Source organism: Macaca mulatta, chromosome 8, assembly GCF_049350105.2.
Source record: "Macaca mulatta isolate MMU2019108-1 chromosome 8, T2T-MMU8v2.0, whole genome shotgun sequence".
NCBI lineage: Eukaryota > Metazoa > Chordata > Mammalia > Primates > Cercopithecidae > Macaca > Macaca mulatta.
The window spans coordinates 137774036-137798340 of record NC_133413.1 but is presented as its reverse complement, the minus strand read 5'-3'; the positions used below and the strand labels follow the sequence as shown (position 1 = coordinate 137798340).

Sequence of the window (24305 nt, the reverse complement as noted above, 5' to 3'; positions counted from 1 at the left end):
TATTCTAGGACTGGGATGTGGAGTTCAATTCTAAGCAAATTTTTCTATTGGGACAATTGCAAATTTAAAACGATTAGCTTTAAATAGAGCATTGTTTCTTATCATGGATTATTTTGGTTCTTAAATGTCTGTCAAAGTAATAATAGGAGATTTGAGCTATTTTAAATATTTCAAAAGTCCAACACATTTATCAATGATTAGGTTGCATGTACTAATTAAATTTCAAGGTTCTTTAGTATTAGCTAAAATTACACTAATTTCAATGTGCGGTCACATTGATGAGCATGAATGACAGTCTTAAGTGATGATAGCTTCTTTGCTGAGCAGTGTCCCTGTGTAAAGATGTATACCTCTCCAATCATCTTTGGAGGACCTAAGATCAATTTTCATGAAATAGTATTCATTAGACATTTCTGGGAAGGAACTCATTCTAAGGAAAAGTTCAGTCAAGTAGCTCAAGTTCAGGCCAATGGGAATGAAGGACTGTTGAAGGGAAGGCAGGATTTATAACACAAAACTATCTGGGTGGTCTCAGAACTTAGTCACTGAGAGCCTGGGCTTTGGAATATTACATATCTTCACTTGAATCCTAGCTTACCAATTCTTGCTGGGTAATTTTGGACATTGGCCCAATCCTGTAGAGCCCCTGTTTTCTCATTTGTGAGGTGGGAATCATCATGGGTACTATATAAGTTTGTATTAGGGAGGGGGACTATGCATGAAAACTATTGCTCTAAGTTCTCCATAAAGAAAAAAGTGGCTATGTTCTGTCCTACTCTGTCCAGGCCTTCTCATGCCTTCAACCATTGCCCACGTCCACAGCCCAGTCATCATCATCTGCTTAGTTGCAATGTAACTCCACACGTGTCTCGGCCAATTCACTAACCTCTACACAATGCAGCAAGATGGCACTGGCAGTATGGGACCTAGATCCTGGGTGTTGGAGCCAGGCAACATGGCTTGCTAAAGGCAATGTACAGTAGACAGAGTTTGAAGACAGCTCCTAATAACCTACACCCTTTTATTATCCCCTCCTGTTGAGTGTGAAATGACCCTGTTAATATGATGATACATGGCAAAAAGGATTTTGTAGAGGTAATTGGGGGCCCTAATCAGTTGAGTTCATTGAAAGGGAGATTATTCAGGTGGGCCTGACCCAATTACATGAGCTCTTTAAATATGGATCTGCAGATCAGAGACAAATGAAGTCAGAGACTCAAAGCATGAGAGATGCTCAACATGATACTCTCCACTGCTGGCTAAGACAGAGGGAGCCATGTGGCAACAAACAGATTGTCTTTTAGTGGCCAAGAATGGCAGCTTCAGATGACAGCCAGCAAGGAAATGGGAACCTCTGTCCTACAGCAACAGGGAACTGAATTCTACCAACAAACTAAATGAGCTGGGGAGAGGACCTCTCATTCCAGATGAGATGAGCTTGAGTTTGGTAAACATTATGATTTCAACCTTGTGAGTCCCTAAACACAGAACCTAGCTAGGCCATGCCCAGACTCCTGACTCATGTAAACTATATACTAACAAATAGGTGTCATTTTAAGCTGCTAACTTTGTGTGAGTCTGTCTGAGAGTAATAAAAAACAAGTACAGAATAATTGCCTACCTGGAGTTTCTGGGTAATTAGGAGCATGAGAGAATCTCACTGGGGCTTTCTGGCACCTGGAAGGTCTTCCCTATGGACTGGCAGAATACTTCCTGTTCAAGCAAGTCTCTCCAAAGCAATGGCGATCATGAAAACCTGCACTCATTGACACTCCCCCAATCTGCTTAGTTGTGTTAGACTTTGTTAAATATGTATTTATTTTGCATATCGAATATATATCAGTCATGCAGCAGACAGATACAAAACTTACACTGGGTAATGGAGGAGAGTTTTATAAATGGACTCTATGCAAAGGCTTAGAGACATAAATGTGGGAGTGTGCAGTACCCCAAAGGTTAGCAATAGCAGTGAACTCTCAGTACCCCTAGGGAATAATCTCCTGTTTTCTAGATCTCTTTTCCAACTGACTTACTTTGATGGTATATGATTCCCAACAGCTTTCTGAGTAAGGTTGTCTGATAGACAACAGTTTTGGGAAAATTGAGTGTCTAAAAATATCTTTGTTATCTCCTCACACATTGGACTAAGGGTATGGGATTTTAGGTTGGAAAACATTTTTGTTCAGGTGTTTGAAAATGTTATTCCATTGTCTTCTAGTTTTTGATGTTGCTGTTAAGCCCAATGTCATTGTAACTTTTCATGCTTTAAAGGCAATTTTTTATTCTCCTATCGCATCATTTAGTATCTTTTTATTCTTGGAGTTTTAAATTTTGTCATGATGTCCCATGATGTGGGTATTTCTTTTTTCATGATGCAGGAAACCTGTTAAATCCCTTTACTCTAGAAAGCCATGTATCTTGATTCTATGCATATTTTTAAAAAAATTCCTAGATAATTTCCTCCCATGTAATCTCTCTGTCATTTTTTTCCTAGAACTAATATTTGTTAGATATTAGACCCCCAGAGAATTGTCTAATTTTCTTACCTTTCTCCAGTATTTTCTATTTCATCAACTTTTATTTTTTCAAATTTCTGAACAGTTCTTCAACTTAGTATTCCAATTATCCTCCCTTTTTCTTGACATTTTAATGTTTGCTTTCACAACAATTCCAAGGATATTTTTCTTTTGTAAATGCTTACTTTGTTCTCTGTTTTATATATTCAAGATTTTCCTCAATTATTTTATGATATTTTGGCACTCTACTAATGACTAGAATGAAGCACTGGAAAGTTAATTAGAGGTGCTGTGTATGTGATTGGGGCTGTCAACTGGTTGACCTCACCGTAGAGTGATGAGAAGAGGATCTGCCATTTTGTTATGATAGTATCTGAATGTTTGTTTTCCTCCTGAGACAGATAATCTCCATGGAGAAGAATTCTCCAGTGTCACAGGTGGGGAATAGAGACCTGAATGACAGCATTAGGGAAAAATCATAAATAGCACTTTTCAAAATGTATATTTTGACTTAATTTTTACATTTTTGATATATCTTCTTATATCCACCCTCAGATAGGCCTAGTGTCTCCATGTTCTGGTCTTCTCTGATAGAGCCTCTGTAGATACTAAGTGTTGGGGAGGAAGTAGTTGTTTGGTTATTAGGACTAGACAGTGAATCTATGGTTCTAACTCCTCCTTACACATATTGTCAATCAACCCTCTCATTTTTTTCCCCTTTCAAATACACTGGATGCCAATGAGCCATTATCTTTTCTGCATCGTCTGATGTTAACTAGCTTTTGACATCCCTAATATGGACTTAGTTTTCCACTTGTTCTGCTCTGATCAGTTGGCTACCTCTATCCTTTTGTTTCCCATAGTTAACAATTTAGTTGACATCTCACAATTGATATCATTACCTTTCCAGTTCTCTTTGTTCTTGTAAGTTTATATCGTTTTTTCATTCCTTTACAATCATTTTATTGGTTTGCATAAAAGAACAGAGTAAAAGCAAAGATTCAAGCTGCCATGTTTAACTGGGCATTTTCTGTGCTACTCTTCTTAGGAGAATTATCTCACTCAATCCTCACAGCAGCTCTAGGAGCTAGGTGCTGTTATTGCCACCTTCTTAAAGGTAAAGAAACACAGATATTAGGCCTATTGCCAGCATCACTCAGCAGGTAGGTGAAGGGGCTGGGATTTGACCTGAGCTCTTTTGACTTTATTCAGGACCTGTATTTTTTATCTTTTGGCAATATATTCTTTTAAACATCTAATATTTCAATTTGTAGGAGTCTTATATTACTTTCCTGGAGTTACATTTGTCTTCCATATTTCTGCCACATTCTATAAGGGAACCTTATTTACATTTCAGTGATTTGCTGTCTTTTCCTTGGCTATAGATCACACTGCTGATTAATTTGACACATGTTCAAACTATCTGAGATGAATATTTATATTTATTTTATGTATATTTTCTCCTGGGAGGTACCCTTTCCTAGAGTCTATGCCTGGCATCTATATCTTCAACTAAGAAGAAAATGTATTTAAGGACATGTGCATGGAGAGTGTCACTGGATCTGGAGTCAGTAGGCTTTCACGTTAGTCCTGCATCTACCAGCTGCTAGCTGCATTGTATTAGAAATTCATACAAACTCTGAGTTTTAGCTTTCTTTTCTGAACAGTGGATTAATTATTCCCATCCTCCTTGCTATTACAGGATAGCCAAAAACAAATTTTAAAAAGCAAGAGAATATTCTGTAATTCTAAGACAGTCTTCATTAAGCTGTCATTCATTTACAATCATCCAAATTTTGACCACATCCACGTATCACTTTCACTGTTATTTAGTATTTAGTAAATATATTTGTCTTAAGTCAATTTACTTCTTTTTTGCTTAAATACATTTATTTATAAAGGGAAATTAATGGAAAGAAAAAAAGAAAAAAAAAAACACAGGCTCAAACTATAGGAACGATCAAGGCCCAAGAGAGAAAGTGTTGCTCATGGATGTGTTCAGGAAGAGCAGACAGGAACGGATCTTGGGCTTGGGGACCAGTTTTTCATTGCGTTGGCTCAAGAAATTGGCATGAAATGAGCAGAATGAGTAAGGGAGAGGAAGATCCAAGGCAGCAGGTTGACCCACTGAAAGAAGTGAACTCCAATCTGAGAAGGAAGGTTGGAGTAGAATGGGATGGAGGCTTTTGATTGAGTGGTAGGATGGGGCACTGAAGCTAGAAAGAGGCCGTGACAGAGAAACTAGAGTCAGGGGTTTCAAGAAACATTTAGTTTAAGGACATCATGTAAGGGTCAAAGCTGAAAAATTGGGAGAGCTTGAGGAGATATAAAACTGCTTTGGGGATGAGGGGATGCTTGAAAAGTTAGGGATGATTAATAGGATTTAGGAAATGGAAACTGCCACGTAGATGGAGCCATGGTGTTACTGCAGCATAGTAAGCCAGCACCCCAATTTGGAAGTGACAGGTCTTTCAGGAAACGTGGTAATGGAATATGTGTCTTCCTCATTTTAAGTTTTATAGCATTTCTTCCTGGGATTAAACTCTGAGAGCAGGAATGCCCATCAGCAAGGGATAAGAAAAGTCAGGATATCAGTCTTGGGTGAAACAGTCAATATATCCCACCCAAAATTATTTTGCATATTGTATAATACCACATGTATATACACCATATTTGGGAAAACGCTACTTTAAAGCATATATGGAATTACTTACAATTAGTTCTTGGAACAAACTCTATTGTCCTTACAATTCTCCTCCATTCTTCCCTGGTAACTATATCCTGGTGTCTAGGAACTAAAAATGATCCCATGGGCACAGTTGGCTATGTGTTTATATGGCATCTGGGGAGCCATTGGAGGATTGGGCGTGGTAAAATTATAAACATACTGAAGTTCAAACTTAGAACACCTTTTAACATCTGGCAAATATAAACCATCCCCCTTTTTCATTTTTGTTTGGGCCTTTCTCAAAAAACCAAAAGTTCTTGCTCTAACAATCTTGGCTTAGACAGGAGACGGTCTGAAGTAAATGCGGTAGAAACAGTTACATCATAAACTATTCCAAGACGTGTCCTAAAATGGGAAATCTAGGAGATAGCTCAGTGCTCCATCTTGCTGGTTTCCCATACTGGAAAGCCAAGGACAAAGGAAGATTAAATTTTCTAAGCATTATCTTGGGATTGGGGTTTCATGCTTGGGAGGCCCACGCCTGAAGTTCTGCCTAAGAACAGACAGATAGCAGCAGCTCAAAGCCTGATCTACACAACTTTAGCTAGAGCAGGGTCATTTAAAAGGATAGTGGTCATTGTTAATTTTCAGCATTTGCATAAACAGGAGGAAACAATGAGGAAATTGTTTAAGAAGGAGAAAAAAAACCTCCTATAGCCCTCTGTTTCTCCCTCCCTTCCTTCCTTTCCTGCAAATGACTGCTTGCTTAATACCAAACTAACCATTGTGCTTTAGAGAATCCATGATTACTGCTTGGGCTGGAAGGTAGTAAGATTTTGAGGCCAGAGGGGAGGTCAGAAGTCATCTAATTCAGTCCTCTCACTTTGAAATAAGAAACTTACAGCCCAGTGAAGTGAAAATGATGATCCCAAGGTCACCCAATTGGTTAGTAGCAGAATCAGGCCTAGGTCAGTATTCCCTGCCTCCATCTGTTGTAAATCCTCTTGGACAGGCTTTGTGGCAAGCTACCAGCAAAGCTTATTGGAAAGCATTTAAGAACGTTAGAGTGTCTGCAGATGTGATTTTAAAGGTTATTTATTTGTTTTACTGCAGATCATGACTTCCCCTCCATCCGTCTTCTTGTTTCAGGGCCAGATTCTGCCCTTTGATGTTCTTTGTGGCATTCTCGTTGTCTTTGGCCCGAATCTGAAGCAGGGCTTGACCCAAAGCTACTGGTGCCTTTGTTTGCTCCCAGAGGACTTCCCCTCCTCCCAGGAGACTCAGCAAAATCAGTTGTCTTAGAAATACTTTCTACACAAGATGCATCCTGCTGGGTCTGTGTCATTGAATCTTTGACCTGGAAGAGACCTCTGAGGCCATCAGTCCAACCCCTGACCCAGTTCAGGCATGTCTTCCAAAAATTCCCTGGCATATGGTCACATAGTCTTGTGGCTGGAAGATACCTTGGAGACCAAAGAATATCTTGATTTCTTTTTGTAGGTAAAGAAGCTTAGATTCAAAGGGGAAATGATTCATCTCCATACAGGTGGCAGAGCTAAAATTGTAATTCATGTTTCTGACCCTGAGTCTACTGTCCACTGTTCCATTCAACTTCTGATTATTCTTCTAACAATTGTCCAGTGAATTATCCCTGTCTTTATTTGTTGATCATCATTAATTTACTAAGCCCTTATTTTACCCTGTAGTAATAGTTAAGAAAAATAGACATTTAACTAGATAAAAAGACCACACAAGAATGGTCTTCATTCCCTAAAACAATTGTGTTTTATTTATTTATTTATTTATTTATTTGTTTTTAGGTTCTTTTGGTTTGTTTGTTTTGTTTGTTTGTTTTTGAGATAGAGTTTCACTCTGTCACCCAGGCTGGAGTGCAGTGGCACAATCTTGGCTCACTGCAACCTCCACCTCCCTGGTTCAAGGGATTCTTCTGCCTCAGCCTCCCGAGTAGCTGGGACTACAGGCACACACCACCATGCCCGGCTAATTTTTCTATTTTTAGTAAGACAGCGTTTCACCATCTTGGCCAGGCTGGTCTTGAACTCCTGACCTCATGGTCCGCATGCCTCAGCCTCCCAAAGTGCTGGGATTACAGGCGTGATCCACCGCACCCAGCCCTTTTGTTTTTTTTTTTAATGCTGCTGTAACAAGTTCTGAAAACTTTGGTTTAAGCCAAGACACATTTATTGTCTTAGTTGTGGAGGTCAGATGCCTGATGTTTCTGGGCTAAACTCAGGCTGTTGGCCGCGTTGTTTTCCTTTTGGAGACTCTAGGGAGAATCTGTTTCCTTGCCTTTTCCAGCTTCCAGAGACTGTAACATTCCTGTTCATGGTGTGGCACCTGCCTCCATCTTCAAAGTACATTGCTGTAACTCTGCTTCCATCATTTCTGACTCTCTCTCACCTACCTCTTTGCTTTATAAGGCCCTTGTGATTACATTTGGCCCATCTTAATAATCCAGAAAAATCTCCCTATTTTGTGATCCCTAATATAATCGTATCTACAAAATCCCTTTTGCCATGTAAGCTGACACGTTCACAGGTTCTTGGAATTTGGACCTGGATGACTTTGGAGAAGCATTATTCTGCCTACCACAGCGACTGTTGACAGAGCAGTCCAGTGCTGTCACTGACATATTAAGAAAGAAAGCCGTTGCAGAAAACAGATGCTTGAACCAAGTTGTGAGGGATGTGAAGCATTCACTAGCCAGGGCAGATAAAATAGGGAATGATGAGTAGAAAGAAGAGCATGTTCAGAGCTGCTCAGATATGAGAGTGAGCACATGGCACCTTTGGGGAATGCTGAGTACTCAGGATGACTAGGAAAGACTATTATCCTATTAAAAATGCATTCTTAAAGTCTCAACAAGTTTCACACATAATGCAGTTAGGATAAGAGATGCAAAGAGATATCCAACTAACTCAAGGTAATATTGTAAATGGCACATTCATAAGGATTGAAAGAGGAGGAATATAATGAGAGAGGGAGGTTTGTATCTTAAGTCTGCTGTTGAGGGACAAGAATAATCAGAAAGGGTCAAGTGGTGTGAACTGCCCAAAATAGAAAGTCTGGAGAGGCCTCAAGGGTAAGAAATATTTATTTTTAAAAAGGAAGAGTGCTACAGCACACATAATCTTTTGCGGGGAGGTCAGAACTTAACTATGTGACATCACATATGGGAAACATTCATTGTTGTCAATCAAATGCCAGAAGCTGCTGAATTTAGATCCAACGGTGACTCTCAAACTTCATCTTTGCACAGTAGCTTATTTGAAAATTTACTTGGGGTTGTCTTTGGCTATACTTCATCATGATGATCTTTTCCAACAAATTTAAAATTTGTTCAGTTTAGAAGTTTTCCCTCATACTTTTTTTTTGCACCTTCTTCAACTTTCTTTCTAGCAAGGACATATCCAAATGAATGAATGTTAATAAATGTAAAAATGCAGATTTTATGCTAGGTCTTCAGATGTGAAGAACTGCAATATGTATAAGAGACTCCTATTTCTGACTATACTATCAATAGATGTGCCCACAGTTCATTGGGTCTCACAAAGAACATCGTAATTCCCACATGTTCTATTACCGCAATTTGGATGGCAATTACATTTTTATCAGCAAGCAGTTATTGATACTAATTATGTCTCAGGTTGTCTTATAAGCTCAAGGGATAGAGGAACATATAAAATATTGCATTCTCAATGGATAGTTTTATATCTTAGACCTAGGACCTAGAGATGTCCTAGGCAATATTAATTTTTTTGGCACCCTCCAATTCACTCCCAAGTAATTTACTTGCATCCTTTAGCTCCTTGAATCCTCTTTACCCAAATTTTGTACAAAAGGAACCAGGAAGAGTAGCAAGCTCATGGTAGCTGCTCAATCAATGGGTTTGGAACAAATGAGGACATTTAAGTAAAAATCTGGAGGTAAATTGCCTGTGCCCACAGAGCTATTAATTGACAGTGCTGAACTTGAACCCATATCTATCTATTTTCAAAGCCCTTTCTATTTGCACACCAAAAAGCTGCTGATGACTGATAAAAATAATGACTAATATTTATTAAACTTCTGTGATATGTCAGACACTATTCTGTTTCATGTGCATTAAGTCAATGCTTCATTTGAATAAAAAACTTACAAAAACTTCACTGAAAGAAAATCTTTTGTGATAGATGTTGTTGGTATCCCCACTTTTCATGTCAAGTAACAAAGACTGAAAAGTTATGGAATTTTCTTAGCATTATCAGCTATGTAAATTATATAGAGAAAATTGAACACAGACAGGCTTATTCAAGGACCCATCTTATTATCTAGAGTGAACCTGGTTTACAGAACAAAGACTGTGAAAGATTTAGGAGAGTAAGGGCACAGTCACTAGAGGTATGGAGAATGATGACTATAGAAAATTTCAGATAAGGGTATATTAATAGACACAACCTACCTAAATTCTCTCTTCTGGTAGTTTAAAATCATGATCAGTAGAGTCTTAGATAACTTGTGGTCATATCTCAGGCCCACTGTAGAGTCTGAGGGTACATCAATTGGACTCCTACTTATAGTGGTTCTCCTTGTATCTGTTATATATTTTAGGCTTCTCTATATATGGTTTAATTTTGAATAATGGTTTTATAGTACTAAAAGTCAGAAAAGTCATTTTCCTACTTATAATATCTGGGTGTAGTCATCAAAGCTTCCTCTAATATCTCTGCTGGTGGGGAATTAATTACACAGTGATATGGCTTATTTTAGTTTCTGATATATCTGTATATTAGATAGATCTTTGCTTAGGTCAACCTGGCTGATGGTGTTGTTTAGATTTTCTGTGTGTTTATTGATTTTCTTAATATTTGTTCTATCAATTACTGAGAGACAAGTGTTGAAGACTTCAACTTTAGTTGTAGATTTGTCTATTTCTCCTTTCAGTTCTATCAGCTTTTATTTCATATATTTGAAAGCTCTATTGTTAGGTGATTAAACATTCAGGATTGCTATGTCTTCTTGGAGAATAAACTTATCCCTGTAATATTCCCTATTTCGAAGCCTACTTAGTCTGATGCAGTATTGTTACTTAATTTTTTAAAATTAGTTTGTGAATGTTATATCTTTTCCCATCCTTCTACTTTAAACCTTAGTATATCTTTGTATCTGAAGGCATGGAAAACATAACATTGCATCTTGCTTTTTATCCAGTCTGATAATCTCCATCTTTTAATACACCTATGTGTGTTTTGATTATGGTTACTCTAATTATTTGATATACTTTGATTAATATCTGCTATTTTGCTAGCTATTTTCTATTTGCTCAATCTTTATTTTTTTTCTTACTTTCCACTTTCTTTCGAATTGAGTATTAATAATCCCATGGTATCTCCACTTTGGCTTATGTATTTGTATCTCTTTTTAAAAATGCTTTCAGTGGTAGCCATAGGGTTTATAGTATGCATCTTTGGCTAATCAGCATCTGTATCTTCAAATACGAACAGGGCATGATGGCTCACATCTATAATCCCAGCTCTTTGGGAGGCTGAAATAGGAGGATTGTTTGAGGCCAGCAATTTGAGGCCAGCCTGTGCAACACAATGAGAACTCATCTCCTAAAGTAACTAACTAAATAAAAATTAGCCAGGTGTGGTGGCACATGCCTCCAGTCCCAGCGACTTGAAAGGCTGAGGTGGGAGGATTACTTGAGCCTAGGAGTTCAAGGCTGCAGTGAGCAACGATCATGCCACTGCACTCTCTGAGTGGGCAACAGAATGAGATTTTGTTTCAAATAAAAAGAAAAAGAAATAAAATGATACCACTTCAGGTGTAGTTTAAGTACCTTAAACGAGAGTGACTCCTAGTTCCTCCTCCCAACATTCGTGCTACTGTCAGTCATTTTACTTTTATACACGATATACAAAGAATATACATATTGCTATTATTTTACTGTAGATTTTTAAATAATCTTTATGAATAATTAAAAAATAATTTTTAAAGGCTTTATCTGTACTTTCTTATATGCAATTTTTAGGAGTTTTCATTTCTTTTCATAGACCCAAATGTCTGTCTGGTTAATTCCTTCTGCCCAGAGAATTTCCTTTGTACTGCAGGCATGCTGGTAATAAATTCTGTCAGTTCTTGTTTGACTAAAAAAGTTTTATGATTCCTTCATTAAAAACATTTTCTTTTCACCATGGATAGAATTTTACTTTACAGTATTTTTTTTCTTCCTCTCAAGACTTTAAAGATGCTACTCCATTATCTTCTGGAGTAAAGATGTTACTCCATTATCTTCTGGCTTATATAGCTTCTGACAAAAAGTCTTTGTTTTTTTATGGATGTAATATGTCTTTTTTCAGTTTCGCTGCCTTCAAGATTTTATTTCTGCCTTTGTTCTACAGCAGTTCAAATACAATATTTATAGTGGGGTGTGTGTGTGTGTGTCCTGTTTCATATTCTCTGGGCTGTCTGGATATGTGATTTAGTGTCTTTCATTAATTTTAGAAAATTTTCAGCCATTATCTCTTCAAAGATTTCTTTTGTCCCATTCTCTCTCTTCTCTGGAATTCCAAAGACATGTACTGAATGTTAAATAGTTTGATATTTTGAATAGCTCTAGGGTGACCTACTATTTTTTCCACTATTCTTGCTCTGTTTGTATGTTGTATTTCAGATTGTATAATTTCTAATTACCTACCTTCAAGTTCTCTATCAATTTTTCAGTTGCATCAAATCTACTGATGAGCCCATCAAAGGCATGCTTCATCTCTGTTACACTTTTATTCATTTCTAACATTTGCAATTAATTATTTCTTAAAAATTTGATCTCTTTGCTAAATTCATTCAACCGATCGTGCAACTTATGTATCTTTTTCACTAGAGTCTTTAACGTCTTAATCAGTTGTTTTAAATTCCCTGACATTTTCAACATCTATTTCATTTCTGAGTCTGGTTCCATTGATTGAGCTGTTCCTTGACATTATGTTTTATTTCTGTCTTATATTTTTGTATACCTCATAATATTTTTATATGACAAGACTGAGATATGTAATTTTTATGAATCAATTGGGTATACTGTGAATTTTGCCAGGATTTTGGGGGAAGATAGTCTTTGGTTTGAGTCATTTAAGTCAAAAATTAACCTCAGTTTGAGATTTGTTAATGATATGCTTATGGTATTTGGCCATTCTTGCATTGCTATAAAGAAATACCTGAGGCTGGGGAATTTATTTCATAAAAAGAAGTTTAATTGGCTCATTGTTCTACAGGTTTTATAGGAAGCAAGTTGCTGGTGTCTGTTTCTGGTGAGGCCACAGGAAGCATACAATTATGGCAGATGATGACAGGGAGCCAATATGTCACACAGTGAGAGTGAGAGCAAGAGAGAGAGTGGAGGGAGATACCACACTCTTTTAAACAACCAGATCTCATGTGAACACACTCATTATGAAGGGGATGGCACTAAGCCATTCATGAGGGATCTGCTCCCATGATTCAGAGACCTCCCACCAGATTCCACCTCCAAAACTGGGGATTAGATTTCAACATTAGCTTTGAAGGGGACGAACATCCAAACTATATCATTCTCCCTCTGGCCCCCAAATCTCCTGTACTTCTTACATTGCAAAATACAATCATCTTTTCCCAAGGTCCCCCAAAGTCTTAGCTCTTCCCAACATCAAGTCCTAAGTCTCATCTGAGACTTACATCCTTTCACCTAGGAGCCTGTAAAATCAAAATAAATTATTTACTTCCAAGATACAATGGAGATACAGGCACTGATTAAACATTCCCATTTGAAAAGAGAGTCAAATTGGCCAAAATAAGGGGGCTGCAGGCTCCACACAAGTCTTAAATCCAGTAGGACTGTCATTAAATCTTAAAGTTTCAAGATAATCGCCTTTAATTCTTTGCCCTGAATCTTGGTATGAGGGGTGGGCTCCTAAGGCATTGGGCAGCCCCACTCCTGTGGCTTCCCTGGGTGAAGCCCATGTAGCTGCTTTCATAGGTTGTAGTTGAATGCCTGTGACTGTGACTTTTCCAGGCTCAGGATGTAAGCTACTAGTGGATCTACCATTTTAGGGGCTGGAAGGTAGAGGCCCCATTCCTACCAGTGAATTCACTAGGCAGTGTCTCAGTGAGGACTCTGTGTGGAGGCTCCAACCCCACATTTTCCCTTGGCACTACCCTAGCAGAGACTCTCTTTGGGGGCTCTGCTCCTGTACAGGCTTCTGCCTGGTCACCCACGCTTTCTTACATATCCTCTGAAATCTAGGTAGAAGTTACCAAGCCTCCTTTACTTTTGCGTGCTAAATACCTGCAGGCTTAACACAATATGGAAGCCACCAAGGCTTACAGAATGTGCTTTCCAGAGCTATGACCTGAGCTGTACCTAGGGCCTTTTGAGTGAGGCTGGAACTGGAGTGGCCTAGATGCAGAGAGCAGTGTCCTAAGGCTGTACAGGTCAGTGGGCACCTGTGTCTGGCCCATGAAATCATTCTTTGCTCCTTGGTCTCTGAGCCTGTGATGAGAGAGGTTGCTTGAAGATGTCCAAAATGCCTTTCAGGCCTTTCCCTGTTGTCTTGGTTACTAGCACTTGGCTCCCTTTTAATCATGCTGATCTCTCCAGCAAGTGGGTCCTCTGCAGCCTGCTTAGATTCTCCCCTTGAAAATGAGCTTTTCTTTTCTACCACATGGCGAAGCTACATATTTTCCGAATTTTTATACTTTGCTTTCTTTTTAAATATAAATCCCAGCTTTAAGTCATTTCTTTGCTCCTGCATCTGAGTATAAGCTGTTAGAAGCAGTCGGGTCACATCTTAAATGCTTTGCTGCTTAGAAATTTCTTCTCCCACATATCCTAAGTCATCACTCTTAAGTTCAGGCTTCCAAAGATCTCTACAGCATAAACACAATGAAGCCAAGTTCTTTGCTAAGGCATAACAAGAGTGACCTTTGCTCCAGTTCTCAATAAGTTCCTCATTTCCATCTGAGACCTCATCAGCCTGGACTTCACTGTCCATATCACTTTCAGCATTTTGGTCTCAATCATTTAACCAGCCTCTAAGAAGTTTCAAACATTCCCTCATCTTCCTGTTTTCTTCTGCACTCCTCAAAGTCTTCTTATCTCAGGCCTATTACCCAGTTCCAAAGTTGCTCCCACATTTTCAGGTATCTTTATAGCAATGCCCCACTCCTCAGTACCGATTTTCTGTGTTAGTCCATTCTCACATTGCTATAAAGAATACCTGAGGCTGGGTAGCCTATAAAGAAAAAAAAGGCCCAGGGGCAGTGGCTGATGCCTGTAATCCCAGCACTTTGGGAGGCCATAGCAGGTGGATCGCCTGAGGTCAGGAGTTCAAGACCAGTCTGGCTAACATGGTGAAACCCCGTCTCTACTAAAAATGCAAAATTTATTACTTTTTTTTGGTGGTGGGTGCCTGTAATCTCAGCTACTCAGGAGGCTAAGCCAGGAGAAATGCTTGAACCCAGGAGGTGGAGGTTGCAGTGAGTTGAGATCATACCACTGTACTTCAGCCTGAGCAACAAAGTGAGACTCTGTCTCAAAAAAAAAAAGAAAAAAGGTTTAATTGACTCATGATTCTTCAGGCTTTACAGAAAACATAATGCTGACATCTGCTTCTGGTGAAGCCTCAGGAAGCTTACAGTCACGGCAGAAGGTGACAGGGAGCCAGCATATCCCATGGTAAGAGCGGGACCAAGAGAGAGAGGGAGGAGGTGCCACACCCTTTTAAACAACCAGATCTTATGTGAACTCACTCATCACCAAGGGGACAGTGCTAAGCCATTTACAAGGGATCCATCCCCATGATTCAAACATCTCCTCCCTGCCTCACCTCCAACACTGGGGATTACATTTCCACAAGAGATTTAGAGGGGAGAAATATCCAAATTATGTAACTTACCTTTCCTGCACAATAAGATTTAAGTTCTAGAGGTACGTTGTGTTTAGACTGGAGACTCATGTGCAAGATGTGTTCCTCGAGATCTGCTCCACTGTCAGGTTTAGGTCTTTTTTCTGATGTTATGATTTTTTCACATGCTCTTGTCCTCTCATAGCAGGAACCTGCTGCTGACTGAGGAGAGAAACAGAGTGTTTTCTGCTGTTTGAATTGAGGCTCAGTTTCACATAGGCATTGTGTTCCTGAATACCCCGATAGTGGTGCCTTCTCCATGATACTGCCCTTTCCTAAACTGCAAGAGACCTGTTTATCTGAGCTCAGCATGTATTCTTGCTTTTCTTTCAGAGATAGAGAGTCTATTTTTATTGCTTCTCCCCAGATGCAGTGGGTCTTCACCGCTGTCCCAAGGCCAACATTGTTTGTTGCCTTTTTCTTACAAGCTTAAGCTATGTGAAGAGATATAGTGAAGAATCTCTGTAAGGCTTTATTCCAATCCTACGCTGGCTGCTATTTTTCTCTTTGAAATATGAGCCATGAGGAAATTTTTCTTAGGATTCTCACCCTGCCTCCAATCATCTTACAGCTGATGAAATTTGTAGTCTATTGAGAAGAGCCAATGAATAGCGTGAATCCCGTTTCTCTATGGCTTCCAGGGATTCCATAATCTTATGTTAACCCATACTCAGCCTTTACCAATTTTTAAAACATTAGTTGAGTTATCGTCAACAGGCTGTATGGTTACTGGGGGCGTCTATCCTAAGAAAACATGTGTTCATGTCCTGGCTCTTCCGGAAGGCATTTTTCTTACTTTTTATTTAGGACCAGTTTGTTGTCCTGCGACCTCAGTTCTCTGATTAGTTACAAAAGTAAAGATAAAAATAAAAAGCTGTGAATTTGCAGATTCTTTTTTTTTTTTTTTTTTTTTTTTGAGACGGAGTCTCCCTCTGTCGCCCAGGCTGGAGTGCAGTGACCGGATCTCAGCTCACTGCAAGCTCCGCCTCCCGGGTTCACGCCATTCTCCTGCCTCAGCCTCCAGAGTAGCTGGGACTACAGACCCCCGCCACAGCGCCCGGCTACTTTTTTTGTATTTTTTTGTAGAGACAGGGTTTCACCGTGTTAGCCAGCATGGTCTCCATCTCCTGACCTCGTGATCCACCCGTCTCGGCCTCCCAAAGTGCTGGGATTACAGGCTTGAGCCACCGTGCCCAGCCGAATTTGCAGATTCTTTAGCATTATGTCCTAGTACCTCTAGGAGAGCTACTCTTTCCTGCTTTCTATATCCTAAGTAGAAGCCAAAAGTCTTTCACAGCTTTTTTTTTCACATTTATTGAGGTATAATTGATAAATAAATATTGTATATATTTAAGGTGCATAGCTTGATGTCTTGATACACATATACATTTTGATATAATCACTATAATCAAGGTAATTAATATATCCACCATCTCATCAATATGAGATAACTATTTACCATTTTCTGTTCTTTTTTTTTTTTTTCTGGTGATAAAAACAGTCATCTACCCTCTTAGCAATTTGCACAGCATTCTTTGTGATGGAGTCACAGACTCTAAATGGAAGGTTTCCATTGATCTTTCAAGGAATTTTATCATTCAAGGAATTTTATCATTTTATCATTAATTTAATAAACACTTTTGACCATATAGGACTCCCAGATCTTGCCTTCAGGCGGCTCATAGTCTGCTAGGAGGAAAAAATACAGCAACAGATAATTTTTGAATAGCAAGTAAGTGCTAAAATACAGGTAATCTATGCTAACAAATAAAGGGGATAAATGGATCACTGCTTGGGTAAAAAACACTTAGATTTTCTAGGGGAGATGACATTAGTTCTTAAAACAAAAATATTTTACCAGCATAGAAAGCTGGGTAGAACCTTCTAAAAAGAAGAAACATCATATTTTGAGTTGTAGATTTAGCATAATTTGTCTGAACAAATTTATATGTGTAGAATAATATTACACTCCACTCACAGACTCTGTTGTTAACAATTTGATGTAGGGACACTCAAACATTTCCCCCAGCATATTTATTTATTTATTTGTGTAAAATGAAATAATATAGTGTATTCTGAAAGATCTGATAACTGCTTAATAATACAATGATGCTGAATAATTCACATTTTCTCTTGTTTAACATTTCACTTATTTTTATTTATTTTGCTTTTGTAAATGATTGTTATAAATGTCTTTTAGGTGCAGTATATTTTTTTTTCATTCCTTTTGGATAATTTTATTGGATATATTTGTATAAGGGAGTTTCTGAATTAAAGACTACTGACATTTCCAAGACTTTGGTACTTGCTACCAAATTGGTTTTCAAAGTGGTGGCTCCAATATTTGCTTTCTCAGTAGTTTATGAAAGTGCTCATTTCATCACATACTCACAGGAATATTGTATCTGCATTAATAAAATCTTGGCTAATTTGGCAGCTAAAATGGCATTTTATTAACATTTAGAAGTTTGTATTATTTGAATATAAGTAGGTCTCATAACTTGAAATATTTCTATTAACCATTTTGCTTCCTCTTTTGTAAATCCTCCTTTTATGCCCTTTGCCCATTTATATATTGGAAAATATGGTTTTTGGTTTGAGAGTTGTAGGTTATTGTATTATATTTATTGGCTCTAAATATTATGAAATCTTCCTTTTAAATCCTAGAGCAGGAGTGCCTAAATCTGACTGCTCAAAAATGCCTTTGGAGCTTTAAAAATGTATACATTCTTGGGCCCGACCTGATTCAGTAGTTCTAGTGCAAAGCTCAGGAATCTGCATAAAAATTTCAGAGAATTCTGATATGTTAGCTCGGTTGAAGAAGCCCTGCTCTTGTCTCCTATAGTCCAGTTACCCTGTTTTGTTATCATATTTAGCCTCGTAGGGTCTGCTCTTCACCTGAGAGTAAGCTGGTGAAGGTTGTGTTGCAGAGGTTGAGCCTGGAGAACACTGGCTTTTCAGATGGGCTGGTGTTTAAATTCCAACTTCGGTGCTTGCTAAGAGGGGAGACTAGGGCATCTTGGCTGTTTCATTTTCCTCATCTTTAAATGAGGAGAATAATATTTTCTGTATTTAGCACTTTACTACTAAATCAAGGCTACCAGTTACTAAATTTTTGTAATGGTTCTGGGATAAGATAGTAAGGGTCTGAAAGAGAAGGAAAGAACATAGCCATTAGATGAAAGAATTGGAAGGTTATGCTCTCCTCTCCTCACTCTTACCGAATGCTGAATGTGGTAGGTATTATGAGAAGCAGTAAAACTGTATTATCTCGTTTATTCTTTTTTTTTTCTTTTTCTTTTTTTTTTTATTATACTTTTTCTAGGGTACATGTGGATAACGTGCAGGTTTGTTACATATGTATACCTGTGCCATGTTGGCGTGCTGCACCCATCAACTCGTCAGCACCCATCAACTCGTCATTTACATCAGGTATAACTCCCAATGCCATCCCTCCCCCCTCCCCGCTCCCCGTGATAGGCCCCGGTGTGTGATGTTCCCCTTCCTGAGTCCAAGTGATCTCATTGTTCAGTTCCCACCTATGAGTGAGAACATGCGGTGTTTGGTTTTCTGTTCTTGCGATAGATTGCTGAGAATAGGCATCGAACTTGTCTCAGAGCTGATATAAAGAATAAACGATCTCAAGAGTATCAGCGATTGAGGATCATTTATTCTTTATATCAGCTCTGAGACAAGTTCGATGCCTAGTTCCAATGAAGAAGCTGACATAACAGGGAGAATGAAGTTATCATTTACCAATACAAGGAAGACTCTAGAAAAATCAGGTTTGGGGATGAAAATCAGAAGCTCTTTTTTGTATGTATTAAGTTTGAGATCTATGTTCATCATCAAATGGAGATATTAAAGATGATAGTTGTATTATGACCATAGAGTGTAAGGGAGAGGCCCGGGCTAAAAGTATAAATTTGGAAGTCATCAGCACATTGGTGTTAGTAAATAAAATGGGAAGAATGAACTCAGCACAAGCACCCGGTGAGTACAGGTGGAAAAGAGGAGTGGGGCCAAGACCTGAGCCATGGTCTTGGTGCTGAGAGATCAGGAAGACTGGGAACAACTGGCAAAGAAGATTGGTAAGAATTGGTGAGTGAGGAAGGAAGAAATTCAGGAGAGGGTGGTATCTTGGAAGCCAAGTGAAGAAAGAATACCTACTTGGTAAGTATTTTGAAATGAATTAATGATGTATCTAGGCAGAATCCAAATTCAGATCTCTTTGACCCAGGAGACTATACATTCTTTTTTTTTTTTTTTTTTTTTTTTTTTTGAGATGGAGTTTCACTCTTGTTGCCCGAGCTGGAGTGCAATGGTGCAATCTCAGCTCACTGTGACCTCCACCTCCCAGGTTCAAGTGATTCCCCTGCCTCAGCCTCCTGAGCAGCTGGGATTACAGGTGCTACAGGCATGTGCCACCACACCCAGAGAATTTTTTGTATTTTTAGTAGAAACAGGGCTTCATCATGTTGGCCAGGCTGGTCTCGAACTCCTGACCTCAGGTGATCTGCCTGCCTCAGCTTCTCAAAGTGCTGGGATTATAGGCATGAGCCACCATGCCCAGCCTATATCTACTATTTATTATCCCAGGGGCTGACAAACTGTTTTTTAGAAGATACAGATAATTAATATTGTAGACTTTGTGTGCCAACAGGCAAAATTGAAGCTATCACTTCAGTGCTTGTATAAGCATTTAAAATGTATTCACTAGACTAGCCTAAAAAAATAAAATAAAATAAAATAAAATAAAATGTAGCCGCTTCAAAATTTAAAAATTATTCTTAGCTCAAGAGCCATAAAACAAAACGAAACAAAAAACCAGGCTGCTGGCCCATGGCTGCAGTTTGCTTCCCTCTTCCCTACATATTATTCACTTTGATTCTGGAAATATTTATTACTAAAATGATAATACTCAAGCATCATCATCTTAATCAGCTATCTCAGTCTCACATAAAATTCCACAATAACCCAGATGGACTCATTTCACCAGCAGCATAATTTAACTTTTTTTCTTTATATAAAGGTGGCCTGTATCTAATCCAGCAATTTTATTTCTCCCAAGACACTATTTCTTGTTCCATTTTGCTTAGCTACATAGTTGGCAAAGAAATGGAGCGTGGAAGCGAGTGCAGAATTTGCATGAGCATATTTGTCATAGGTTGTGGCCCCTAAAGTGAGTTTCTAACCTGACAGTGTGACAGAGAGAAAGGGTATTTCCCTCTCCTCTTGTTTTCTTTCTGAAAGTCATGCTCAGAAACCTCAAATAAGTCACATTTATTCTCCCCAGGGTCATACCAAGGGGTGTCATTATGATTCATTCCTCCAGCATATGAACTCTGCCCACAGAAGCAGTTTTTAGAAAGATAAAGTTCAAACTTAGTACTATTGACTTCTATTTTTCTTAACTTGATTTCTATCAAAAACCAGTTCAATGACCTAAAGTCATTTACTCTCCTCTTCTGCAGTGCCTTCTGTCTACGCTTTCCACATCCCTCCCCAATCCCCTAAATCCGAGAACTGAGGAACATATTCACAGATAGAGCTTCCAAGATCCCTGGGCCATTTTTGTTTCCTCAATGCTACTCTCCCCTAAAGTGTTCCACAAGGACAAATAGACTCATTGGGAAAACAGTAACTGCCCACATTTCTCATTCACCTCTCAGGACACGTGTATTTGCAGATATTCCCAATCAATCATGAAGTGATTGCTGCTAGAAATTCTCCCAAAGGTCAACCTGCCTTCTTGAAATTGCTTCTATTTAGAAAAACAGTTTAATTATCATAGCCAACGACCTTTGCTGAGTGGTCTCTCTAGACGGAAGGTGATCAAAGGGTGTTAAACTTTTGGGCTCTGGTAACAGGACATCCTCCCTACCCATGTAATTCTGTCTTGGCTTCTTAAATAGCTATATTGAATCTGTTCTTGCCCCACAACTGGGAATGAGGTGCTCTTTCTCCCTTTCCTCTTAAGCTGTTGGCTGGGGCTGCCAAATACTGCACAAGCTGCTGCTTCTTTTTTTCAGAAAACCCATCTTTTCTTTCTTTCTGTATTGAGAGTGTTTCTTTTGCCCAGACTCCCTATGACCATTTCCAATGAAGTTTGCTATTTATCCTGAAGCCTATCTGGCTTCAATAAAATGCTTTGTAAACTATGAGATTTGTAAATTTATAATTTTTCTTCCTCAAGACCCAGGACAATGCCTGCCACAAGTTAGATAATCAGTGAATGTGTCTTACATTACACTAAAGAGATGGCTTATTATTGGTATCTGATCGGCAGATTTGAAAGGGGAAAGTAAAAAGTGAGAAGGCCAATTTATTACCCAGGAAAATCCTGGATAATAGACTATGATCCCCTGTGGGCAGAAAATAAATGTTTGTTGACCCAATAATGATGAGCATGGAGCTGGTTGTGGGAGTAAAACAGAAAGAGCCATCTCTGAGAAGTGGAGTGGAGAAAGAAATGTCAAGCAGGAAGCTGACCTGAATGGAGGAAGAAGTCAAAGCAAATTATAGGCTACTAATCTGAAGACTGGCAACCAGAGAGTTTGTTAAAGAGAGAATCATCTGAGAGTCAAGAGATATGGGTTCCGTGCTTGCTTCCCTCTCTTCTGTAATACCAGGCAAGCTACTTACTCCTCTTAGCGTCAGCTTCCTCATCTTTAAAATAGATGGAACAATACACTGCACAGAGTTATTGCAAGAATTATTATTGTTTTCTATTAATAACTCCCTTCAGTGCTCAACTCAAGAGCTGACACATATGAAAATTCCTAGCAAATAGGCAAACCGTGCTGGGTAAGATACTTTTGCTGGTAGGAGAAAGGAGCCATCTCCAGGACTGTGAAATCATAAGGCATTTGTAAGACTTGCCCTGATGGGACCCGAGGGCTAATAGCATGTACAAAAGAGCATTGTCTTTTCAAATCTGCTTGTAATCCTTGCAGAGACTCACATGTCACTTTAAAGGGTTAACAGGAAACTAGACGTCATCTTGTCAGCCTTCCTGATCTCTTCCAGCTGAAAGTCATCTTATTCTGCTCTGAGCACCCACTCCATCCCCATCTGTTCTTTGCTGGCAGTACATTACCCTGTCCACCTCAGATCTTGGATATTTAATGCACTTGGCTTATCTCTCTCTCTAGAAGGTAGGCAAGTTGGAAGCAAGAGTCATGGCTGGGTTACCAATAAATCCCACAGAGTTCTGCCAACATGTCTTATGCTGCCAGAAATTCATGACATGCTTGTTAAGTCGCTGGGTGGATGGATGGACAGATGGAGGGATACACGTGCCACTAAAAGTGTTCAGTACTGAATCTCAAGATGTTGGTAGAGAGCCTGCCCCATAGTGGACAATCAACATGCGCCAGCTCACTGACTGGGCACAAAGATGTCCCTTCCATTTTGTTCTCACTGATCTCTGGGTCCTAGCACAGACCTGGAACTTAGAAAACTCTTGCACAAGAGTTGTTGACTGACTTACTCACTGTGTTTCTGAACCACAAGAAACCAACCAGCACAGAAAGAGATGCCAGCAAGATGGTTTCACTTAACGCATTCCTCTCCAAAAGAGATTGCCACCATGGTTAGTATACACCGTATGCTTTTCCCTGAACCTCCAGTCTCCTGTCTGGAGCAGAAGTAGGCAAACCACAGCCCATGGGCCAAATCCAGTCCACAGCCATCTGCTTTTGTAAATAAAATTTAACCTGGAGCAAGTCTGAAGTGTGATTCTTCAGTTTTACGAGGAGGCCCTATTTCTAAGTTTGCTTCACTCGAAGCGTTCATCCAAACACTTCAATTCGACCTTGTTCCACCAACACCCCATTGGCCCTCCAGGGCTCCCACTCTCTCCACATCTCCATGTGATGGTTTCAAATCTCTGCCCACACTTCCCCAGCTTCCTACCCCTGCAATAAGAGTTGGACTTTGCCTCATCTCACTCCCCAAGTCCCTGTGGCCTCTGTGACCTTGCCAAATCTCCTCTTTCAGAAATGTACCTCATCCCGCCTCCTTTCACCTGGCTCAGTTGTGTCTCCTCCAGGAAGCCTTTTTGATTCTGGTATCCCTCTTCTGTGTTCCAATCACATGCCATGCATTTACCATTGCTACCTGTCTAGCTTCCAGGCCGGGCATGGTGGCAGAAGCTGGCCTTCTTTCGGGACACTCACACTGGTCACCCCCCCTGCCAAGAACACCTGCCCTTCCGGCTTCTCTTCCCTAGCCCACTCTTATTCCTGAAAGTCTCATTTGAAATGTTATTGCCTCAGAAAAGCCGTTCCTGAACCCCCTGCCTATATTCCAAGGTCCAGGCCTATGTCTTCACAGCCCTTTTTCAAGGAATTTATTCCAATAAAAGTAGATGGCTTATGGTGTGATTATTTATTAATGTCTTCCCACCCATTTAACAGACAGCCTCATCAAGGCAAGCCAGCCATCTGTTCTATAGACCAAGTGTTTCCTCAGAGTTGGTCCACACTAGTAGATAGTTTTCTGGTGAATGAATAGAGTTGACGTCACTCCTCTAAATTAAACTAATCAAGTTGGAACTGGGTGCAGTAGCTCACGCCTGTAATCCCAGCACTTTGGGAGGCTGAGGCAGGTAGATCACCTGAGGTCAGGAGTTCAAGACCAGCCTGGCCAACATGGCAAAACTCCGTCTATATTAAACATACAAAAATTAGTCAGGCATGGTGGTGGCAGGTGCCTGCAATCCCAGCTACTCAGGAGGCTGAGGCAGGAGAATTGCTTGAACCCAGGAGGTGGAAGTTGCAGTGAGCCAAGACTGCACCACTGTACTCCAACCTGGGCAACAGAGCAAGACTCTGTCTCAAAATAATAATAATTAATATTAATTAATAATAGTAATAATAATAAAGTTGGGAATGGGTCAGTTAACAAAAGACGCTAAGATAGAAACCAATGTCTCCACCAGTTAGCGACACAGAGGGTGGATGTGTGCGTTAGGCTTTTCTCTAAGAATAGGATTTTGTCCTATCCAAGAAAAATGACAAACACCAATGAAGAGGGTTTTATTTTTTCTTGGTGTTTTGAAATGAAAGTATTAGCTTTTCTAATCAAGAGAAAGTCATTTGTCCCCACTTCCCCTGCAAACAACACAAAAGAACCCATGATATTTGTTGAAAACCAGCTTACAGCCTAATCCTGGCCCTG

General features: G+C 39.4%; 1 long non-coding RNA gene across 3 annotated transcripts in view; it reads left to right on the top strand.

Annotated features, from left to right (window-relative positions):
• Positions 1–24305, top strand: part of LOC144330634 (uncharacterized) — a 276742-nt gene that overhangs the window by 238151 nt on the left and 14286 nt on the right. For 2 of the 3 annotated variants that reach the window (XR_013396964.1, XR_013396963.1), the window contains 2 exons: positions 14797–14893; positions 18448–18554. The exons of the other annotated variant lie outside the window; for it this stretch is intronic. This is a non-coding gene — a long non-coding RNA (uncharacterized LOC144330634). The remainder of the gene's footprint in view (positions 1–14796; positions 14894–18447; positions 18555–24305) is intronic. 3 annotated transcript variants of the gene reach the window in all.